Raw genomic sequence first — 10,158 nt, 5'->3', positions numbered from 1 at the left:
CAAGTATCCCTTGAGGCTTTCAAGGTTGAACACGTGGTGGACCTTGAAACGAAAATCCCCTTTCTATATCAGAGCATAGCTTGGACAAGTGGTGGACCTAGTTATAATGCCCAATATCCAAGGTGAAATACCTTAGGACCTTGCTACCTTGCTTGCCAATGTTTACGTAGCCCCTCATTTATTTAATGGAAGTAAGGTTGGACAAGTGGTGGACCTTGAAACCAAAGCCTCTTTGCTATATGAGAGCATAGGTTGGGCCTAGTTGTAATACCCACTTCCACCTATCAACTACTATAGGACTATGCATTCCAATGTCCAAGTATCCCTTGAGTCTTTCAAGGTTGAACACGTGGTGGACCTTGAAACAAAAATCCCCTTTCTATATCAGACCATAGCTTGGACAAGTGGTGGACCTAGTTATAATGCCCAATATCCAAGGTGAAATACCTTAGGACCTTGCTACCTTGCTTGCCAATGTTTACGTAGCCCCTCATTTATTTAATGGAAGTAAGGTTGGACAAGTGGTGGACCTTGAAACCAAAGCCTCTTTGCTATATGAGAGCATAGGTTGGACCTAGTTGTAATACCCACTGCCACCTATCAACTACTATAGGACTATGCTTTCCAATGTCCAAGTATCCCTTGAGTCTTTCAAGGTTGAACAGGTGGTGGACCTTGAAACGAAAATCCCCTTTCTATATCAGACCATAGCTTGGACAAGTGGTGGACCTAGTTATAATGCCCAATATCCAAGGTGAAACACCTTAGGACCTTGCTACCTTGCTTGCCAATGTTTACGTAGCCCCTCATTTCTTTAATGGAAGCAAGGTTGGACAAGTGGTGGACCTTGAAACTAAAGCCTCTTTGCTATATGAGAGCATAGGTTGGACCTAGTTGTAATACCCACTGCCACCTATCAACTACTATAGGACTATGCTTTCCAATGTCCAAGTATCCCTTGAGTCTTGCAAGGTTGAACAGGTGGTGGACCTTGAAAGGAAAATCCCCTTTCTATATCAGAGCATAGCTTGGACAAGTGGTGGACCTAGTTATAATGCCCAATATCCAAGGTGAAATACCTTAGGACCTTTCTACCTTGCTTGCCAATGTTTACGTAGCCCCTCATTTCTTTAATGGAAGCAAGGTTGGACAAGTGGTGGACCTTGAAACCAAAGCCTCTTTGCTATATGAGAGCATAGGTTGGACCTAGTTGTTATACCCACTGCCACCTATCAACTACTATAGGACTATGCTTTCTAATGTCCAAGTATCCCTTGAGTCTTGCAAGGTTGAACACGTGGTGGATTATTGAAACCAAAATCCCCTTTCTATATCAGAGCATATCTTGGACAATTGGTGGACCTAGTTATAATTCCCCTCCTTTCTTTAATGGAAGAAAGGTTGGAAAGTGGTGAATCTTGAAACCCAAACCCTTTGGCTATATATAGAGGATAGCTTGGACAAGTGGTGGGCTTAGTTGTAGTATCCAATGTCCAAGGTCCAAGGTGAACTATGTAAAGACCTTACTTCCAAAAACAAAGTCGTACAAGTGGTTCTCCTTCAAACCAAAACGTCCTTAGTGTATTAGAACATAGCTTGGAGAAGTCGTGGACTTAGTTGTAATGGTGAATGTCCAAAGCAAACTATTATAGGACCTTGCTTCCCAAATCAAGTTTGGACAAGTGGTGGATCTTGAAACCAAAACCCCCTTACTGTATTAGAGCATAGCTTAGATAAGTGGTGGACCTAGCTGCCATGGAAAATGTTCAATGTGAACTGCTACAGGACCTTGCTATTAAATGTCTAAGTAGAGCTAGCTTCTTTAATGGAATCAAGGTTGGGAAAGTGGTGCATCTTGAAACCAAAAGCCCTTTATTGTATTAGAGCATAGCTTGGACAAGTGAGGGACCTAGTTTTAATGTGTGATGTCCAAAGAAAAGTATTACAAGACCTTGCTTTCCAATATTTGAATTGGTCAAGTGGTTAAAACTAAGTATAAAACTTTGACCATTTTCTTCTCGAATTGCCAAAAAGCTAGTTTTAGACACCCCTAAATGAAAATGGTTTAGGGTGGCCTTAAGCAACGTTTTTTCAAAGACTTGAACAAAAGGGTTGCCGAAGAGTAATGAAAATTTATTATGGCTTGAAGTGCCTGAGTATGTGAAAACAAGCCTAGGTTTTCCACGAGGCAAAAGGTGACATAATAAGAACATTGGAAACTTAGGATTGACCATGTGGCCTAAACTTTGGCAAGTGAAGTGGTGGCCAAGTTTTGTGGCACAGTGTGCACTTGGTCTTATATGTGTTGACCACTTGGCTAAATCTAGGACCATAAGGCCAAACCTTTGGCACCTTAAATATAGTATGGGACATAATCTAGAACTGCTATAGTAAATTAGTAGTATAGTTAATATGTTAATATTTGTATTATATTTAAGTATATGCTAAATATAATTTATGTTCAAAATTTCACTAATGAAGAATGTTCCCATTTAGCACTCCAGATGCGGGGTCTTAGGGCAATGCCACAATGAGGTGACAAGGCAGCGCTTCCACGTGAGGTTTGGGGGTAGCGCTCTTGATGGGGATGTGGAATATAGCGCTCTCCATGGAGGGGCTTGGGAGGCTGATTTTGGGATATTGTTCCAGGCGGGGTCCTGGGGAAGCACCCCAGGCGGGGTCCGGGGCAGCGCCCTGGGCGAGGTCAAGGGGCGGGGTCGAGGGGCAGCGCCCAAAGATATTTTTTTTAAAAGTGAATTCATAGTATAGAGTTACGCATGTTTTGCATATTTTGAACCATGATTTCTTTAATTTTGGCTGTGTGAATTGGTTAATGTTTTATATTGCTTTTGTTTTTTTTAATCCTATGATAAAACATGGACTTGTAGCATACGTGGCATTCTAATAAACCCTATCAAGATTAGGCACAGAGAGAGCGCACGAGCAACGCACACAGAGAAAGCAGGTGAGCAGCAAACACACAGAAAGCGCACACGGATCGCACACAGTTGGAGTATACGCGCACGTAGAGGAGCAAGCGCGGCATCGTACACAACACACAGGTGGAGCGCACAGGATTGAAAGTTCGCGTACAAGATAAAGAAGCAGCAGCATACGCAACGCTTTCCAGAAGGGCAGGATCGGGCATAGCTTCTTCTCAGGAGACATTGCACACCTCACGAATAGAGAAAAAACAGGTATTTCTCTCTCTCTCACTCTCTGTCTTTCTCCATATAGAGAAGATGGTTCTCTGTAACTCTTCTTGCACACACACTCTCTCGTCAAAAGACAGAGATACGTAGTTTAAAAATATCCCCGCACACATACACATATTCCTACACATCGTCTTCCTCTCCTCCACATACATAACCACAGTGAAATCTGTTATCTTGTTGTCTCTCTCTTGAAAATACATGCACATATTCCCACACATCGTCTTCCTCACTTCCACATACATAACCACAGTGAAATCTGTTATCTTGTTGTCTCTCTCTTGAAAATACGTGCACATATTTCCATACATCGTCTTCCTCTCTTCCACATACATAAACACAATGAAATCTGTTATCTTTCTCTCTCTTCTCTCTCTAGAAAACAGGTATTTCTCTCTCTCTCTCTATCTATCTATCTCTGTATCTTGCTATCTCTCTCTTTAAAATACATGCTCATGTATGTGTGCGTCTGTGTTATCTATGTGTATGTATGTATATTTGTGTTATTTCATTGTAATACTCATACATAATGCAGATACACAATTACACTTAATTACGATATGCACACATAGTATATATACATACATAAATATCACAAATAACTAACACATTGTAATACTAGTAAACTTGAATGGAAGACTTACTTGCGTGATCTGTTAAAGTCGATTCTTGTAGCGAGTTCTGGATGTATGCTGAGCTGATTTTCCTCTAATCCATTTGTAGATATGATTGTAACTTCTGTTTCTCAAAAATAGTAGTGTTGTTTAGTGCTACACCTAATGGACATAAATGGTTGAAACTAGGACATGTAGACCAAAAATACGTGTATTTCTTTGGATGAATATATACACTTTTTGGTGACCCTTACCACAAGTGGTGGACCTTGAGACCAGTGGACTATAAGGACCTCCAAACAATACCTTGTACACTCAATCCTTCTTGGTATCTAGGTTGGACAAGTGGTGGACCTTGTTCAAATTCTCTAACCACTCTCTCTAACATGGTGACATAATTTAGGTGTGATAAATTCATATCTATGTGAACTAATATCAGTTTAGGCTTGTTAATTTGAATTTGTTTGAATTTATGTACAATATAATGATTTGAGGTTTGCATATTTGAATTTAGGTGGTATAATGATATCTTTTTGTGGTAAACTTGAATTTAAAATCAATTTCGCGTGGAATATTTTAAATTTAAGTGGTAAAATTTAAATTTTTATAAAAAAGTTTGAATTTTATAATTTGGGCGGGATATTTTAAAATTTAGGCGGGATATTTAAAATTTGGGAGGGATATTTTAAATTTAGGCAATCAGATTTTGAATTTTAAATTTAGGCGGGAAGGTTTTGAATTTATAGCGAGATCTCTCTTACATAAGAGAGTATAGGTTGGACAAGTGGTGGACCTTAAAGCTACAGCATCCATGCTACTAGACATAATAGGTAGGGAATCTAGTTGAATATTGTATGTATAATATATATGTAATAGATCTAGCTTGGACAAGTGGTGGACCTTGGAGCAAAACCCCATGTAAAACATATCATGCACATTCCAAGTGGTGTCTTAAATATCATTTAAGATATAGCCTTATAGGTTGGACAAGTGGTGGACCTTAACACCAAGATATTCTTAATGTAATGACATAGAGTGGAAAACTGGTGAATCTTGAGACCAAACCATGCTACTAGTGATAATAGCTTGGACAAGTGGTGGACCTTGAAAGTAATCCCCCCATCTACAAAATATCATGGGTTTAAGGTATTTTGATGGAGCCTAGCATCTTGGAGACATGGTGCAGCTTGCTTCTCTTCATGTTTCAATGGAGCCTATCTTGGACAAATGGTGGAGCATCCTTCTCTCCATGTTTCAATGGAGCCTAGCTTGGACAAGTGGTGGAACTTTACTTCTCTCTATGATTCAAGTGGTGGACCTTGGAACCAAACCCCCATGTAAAACCTATCATGGTCACTCCAAGTGGTGAGAAAAAAAAACCTTTAAGATATAGCCTTATAGGTTGGACAAGTGGTGGACCTTAACACCCAAATATTATTAATATAATGACATAGAGTGGAAAAGTGGTGAATCTTGAGACAAAACCACTCATGCTACTAGCGATAATAGCTTGGACAAGTGGTGGTACTTGAATGTAAACCCCGCATGTACAAAATATCCTGGGTTTAAGGTATTTCGATGAAACCTAGCATCTTGGAGACATGGTGCAGCTTGCTTCTCTTCATGTTTCAATGGAGTCTATCTTGGACAAATAGTGGAGCATCCTTCTCTCCATGTTTCAATGGACCCTAGCTTGGACAAGTGGTGGACCTTTGCTGATCTCTATGATTCAATAGAGTTAGCTTGGACACGTGGTGGACCTTGGAAACAAACCCCCATGTAAAACCTATCATGGTCACTCCAAGTGGTGAGAAAGAATAACCTTTAAGATATAGCCTTATAGGTTGGACAAGTGGTGGACCTTAATACCCAAATATTCTTAATATAATGACATAGAGTGAAAAAGTGGTGAATCTTGAGATAAGACCACTCATGCTACTAGCGATAATAGCTTGGACAAGTGGTCGACCTTGAACGTAAACCCCCCATGTTTCAATAGACTTAGCTTCGACATATGGTGGAGCATCGTTCTCTCCATGTTTCAATGGAGCCTAGCTTGGACAAGTGGTCGACCTTTGTTTCTCTCTATGTTTCAATAGAGTTAGTTTGGACAAGTGGTGGAACTTGGAACCAAACCCCCATGTAAAACCTATCATGGTCACTCCAAGTGGGAAGAAAGAATAACCTTTAGGATATAGCCTTATAGGTTGGACAAGTGGTGGCCCTTAACACCCACATATTCTTAATTAAAGTGGTGAATCTTGAGACCAAACCACTCAGGCTACTAGCAATAATAGCTTAGACAAGTGGTGGACCTTGAATGTAAACCCCTCATCTACGAAATATCGTGGGTTTAATGTATTTCGATGGAGCATAGCATCTTGGAGACATGGTGCAGCTTGCTTCTCGTCATGTTTCAATGGAGCCTATCTTGGACAAATGGTGGAGCATCCTTCTCTCCATGTTTCAATGGACCCTAGCTTGGACAAGTGGTGGACCTTTGCTTCTCTCTTTGTTTCAATAGAGTTAGCTTGGACAAGTGGTGGAGCTTGGAACCAAACCCCCATGTAAAACCTATCATGGTTACTCCAAGTGGTAAGAAAGAATAACCTTTAAGATATAGACTTATAGGTTGGACAAGTGGTGGACCTTAACACCCACATATTCTTAATATAAGGACATAGAGCGGAAAAGTGGTGAATCTTGAGACAAAGCCACTCATGCTACTAGCGATAATAGCTTGGACAAGTATCAGCCCTTGAATGTAAACCCCCCATGTACAAAATATCCTGGGTTTAAGGTATTTCGATGAAGCCTAGCATCTTGGAGACATGGTGCAGCTTGCTTCTCTTCATTTTTCGATGGAGCCTATCTTGGACAAATGGTGGAGCATCCTTCTCTCCATGTTTCAATGGACCCTAGCTTGGACAAGTGGTAGACCTTTGCTTCTCTCTATGATTCAATAGAGTTAGCTTGGACAAGTGGTGGACCTTGGAAACAAACCCCCATGTAAAACCTATCATGGTCACTCCAAGTGGTGAGAAAGAATAACCTTTAAGATATAGCCTTATAGGTTGGACAAGTGGTGGACCTTAATACCCAAATATTCTTAATATAATGACATAGAGTGAAAAAGTGGTGAATCTTGAGATAAGACCACTCATGCTACTAGCGATAATAGCTTGGACAAGTGGTCGACCTTGAACGTAAACCCCCCATGTTTCAATAGACTTAGCTTCGACATATGGTGGAGCATCGTTCTCTCCATGTTTCAATGGAGCCTAGCTTGGACAAGTGGTCGACCTTTGTTTCTCTCTATGTTTCAATAGAGTTAGTTTGGACAAGTGGTGGAACTTGGAACCAAACCCCCATGTAAAACCTATCATGGTCACTCCAAGTGGGAAGAAAGAATAACCTTTAGGATATAGCCTTATAGGTTGGACAAGTGGTGGCCCTTAACACCCACATATTCTTAATTAAAGTGGTGAATCTTGAGACCAAACCACTCAGGCTACTACCAATAATAGCTTGGACAAGTGTTGGACCTTGAATGTAAACCCCTCATCTACGACATATCGTGGGTTTAATGTTTTTGGCTGGAGCCTAGCATCTTGGAGACATGGTGCAGCTTGCTTCTCGTCATGTTTATATGGAGCCTATCTTGGACAAATGGTGGAGCATCCTTCTCTCCATGTTTCAATGGACCCTAGCTTGGACAAGTGGTGGACCTTTGCTTCTCTCTTTGTTTCAATAGAGTTAGCTTGGACAAGTGGTGGAGCTTGGAACCAAACCCCCATGTAAAACCTATCATGGTTACTCCAAGTGGTAAGAAAGAATAACCTTTAAGATATAGACTTATAGGTTGGACAAGTGGTGGACCTTAACACCCACATATTCTTAATATAAGGACATAGAGCGGAAAAGTGGTGAATCTTGAGACAAAGCCACTCATGCTACTAGCGATAATAGCTTGGACAAGTATCAGCCCTTGAATGTAAACCCCCCATGTACAAAATATCCTGGGTTTAAGGTATTTCGATGAAGCCTAGCATCTTGGAGACATGGTGCAGCTTGCTTCTCTTCATTTTTCGATGGAGCCTATCTTGGACAAATGGTGGAGCATCCTTCTCTCCATGTTTCAATGGACCCTAGCTTGGACAAGTGGTGGACCTTTGCTTCTCTCTATGATTCAATAGAGTTTGCTTGGACAAGTGGTGGACCTTGGAACTCAAACCCCCATGTAAAACCTATCATGGTCACTCCAAGTGGTGAGAAAGAATAACCTTTAAAATATAGCCTTATAGGTTGGACAAGTGGTGGACCTTAACACCCAAATATTCTTAATATAATGACATAGAGTGGAAAAGTGGTGAATCTTGAGACAAAACCACTCATGCTACTAGCGATAATAGCTTGGACAAGTGCTTGAACTTGAACGTAAACCCCCCATGTTTTAATAGACTTAGCTTCGACAAATGGTGGAGCATCGTTCTCTCCATCTTTCAATGGAGCCTAGCTTGGACAAGTAGTGGACCTTTGTTTCTCTCTAGGTTTCAATAGAGTTAGCTTGGACAAGTGGTGGACCTTGGAACCAAACCCCCATGTAAAAATTATCATTGTCACTCCAAGTGGTGAGAAAGAATAACCTTAATGATATATCCTTATAGGTTGGACAAGTGGTGGACCTTAACACGCAGATATTCTTAATATAATGGCATAGAGTGGAAAAGTGCTGAATCTTGAGAGCAAACTACTCATGCTACTAGCGATAATAGGTTGGACAAGTGGTGGACCTTGAATGTAAACCCCCCATCTACGAAATATCATGGGTTTAAGGTATTTAGATGGAGCCTAGCATCTTGGAGACATGGTGCACCTTGCTTCTCTTCATGTTTCAATGGAGCCTATCTTGAACAAATGTTGGAGCATCCTTCTCTCCATGTTTCAATGGACCCTAGCTTGCACAAGTGGTGGACCTTTGCTTCTCTCTATGTTTCCATAGAGTTAGCTTGGACAAGTGGTGGACCTTGGAACCAAACCCCAATGTAAAACCTATCATGGTCACACCAAGTCGTGAGAGAGAATTACCTTTAAGATATAGCCTTATAGGTAGGACAAGTGGTGGACCTTAACACCCAGATATCCTTAATATAATGACAGAGTGATAAAGTGGTAAATCTTGAGACAAAACCACTCATGCTACTAGCGGTAATAGCTTGGACAAGTGGTGGACCTTGAACGTAAACCCCCCATGTTTCAATAGAGTTAGCTTCGAGAAATGATGGAGCATCCTTCTCTCCATGTTTCAATGGAGGCTAGCTTAGACAAGTGGTGGACCTTTGCTTCTCTCTATAATTCAATAGAGTTAGCTTGGACAAGTGGTGGAACTTGAAACCAAACCCCCATGTAAAACCTATCATGGTCACTCCAAGTGGTAAGAAAGAATAACCTTTAAGATGTAGCCTTATAGGTTGTACAAGTGCTGGACCTTAACACCCACATATTCTTAATATAATGACATAGAGTGGAAAAGTGGTGAATCTTGAGACCAAACCACTTAGGCTACTACCAATAATAGCTTGGACAAGTGTTGGACCTTGAATGTAAACCCCTCATCTACGACATATCATGGGTTTAATGTTTTTCGATGGAGCCTAGCATCTTGGAGACATGGTGCAGCTTGCTTCTCGTCATGTTTCAATGGAGCCTATCTTGGACAAATGGTGGAGCATCCTTCTCTCCATGTTTCAATGGAGCCTAGCTTAAACAAGTGGTGGATCTTTGCTTCTCTCTCTGTTTCAATAGAGTTAGCTTGGACAAGTGGTGGAGCTTGGAACCAAACCCCCATATAAAACCTATCATGGTCACTCCAAGTGGTAAGAAAGAATAACCTTTAAGATATAGACTTATAGGTTGGACAAGTGGTGGACCTTGAATGAAAACCCCCCATCTATGAAATATGGTAGGTTTAAGGTATTTAGATGGACCCTAGCATCTTGGAGACATGGTGCACCTTGCTTCTCTTCATGTTTCAATGGAGCCTATCTTGGAAAAATGGTGGAGCATCCTTCTCTCCATGTTTCAATGGACCCTAGCTTGGACAAGTGGTGGACCTTTGCTTCTCTCTATGTTTCAATAGAGTTAGCTTGGACAAGTGGTGGACCTTGGAACCAAACCCCAATGTAAAACCTATCATGGTCACTCCAAGTCGTGAGAAAGAATAACCTTTAAGATATAGTCTTATAGGTTGGACAAGTGGTGGACCTTAACACCAAAATAATCTTAACATAATGACATAGAGTGAAAAAGTGGTGAATCTTGAGACAAAACCA

Source organism: Adiantum capillus-veneris, chromosome 11 (genome assembly GCF_014529385.1).
Source record: "Adiantum capillus-veneris isolate H3 chromosome 11, ASM1452938v2, whole genome shotgun sequence".
NCBI lineage: Eukaryota > Viridiplantae > Streptophyta > Polypodiopsida > Polypodiales > Pteridaceae > Adiantum > Adiantum capillus-veneris.
Note: the sequence above shows the minus strand (reverse complement) of the source record.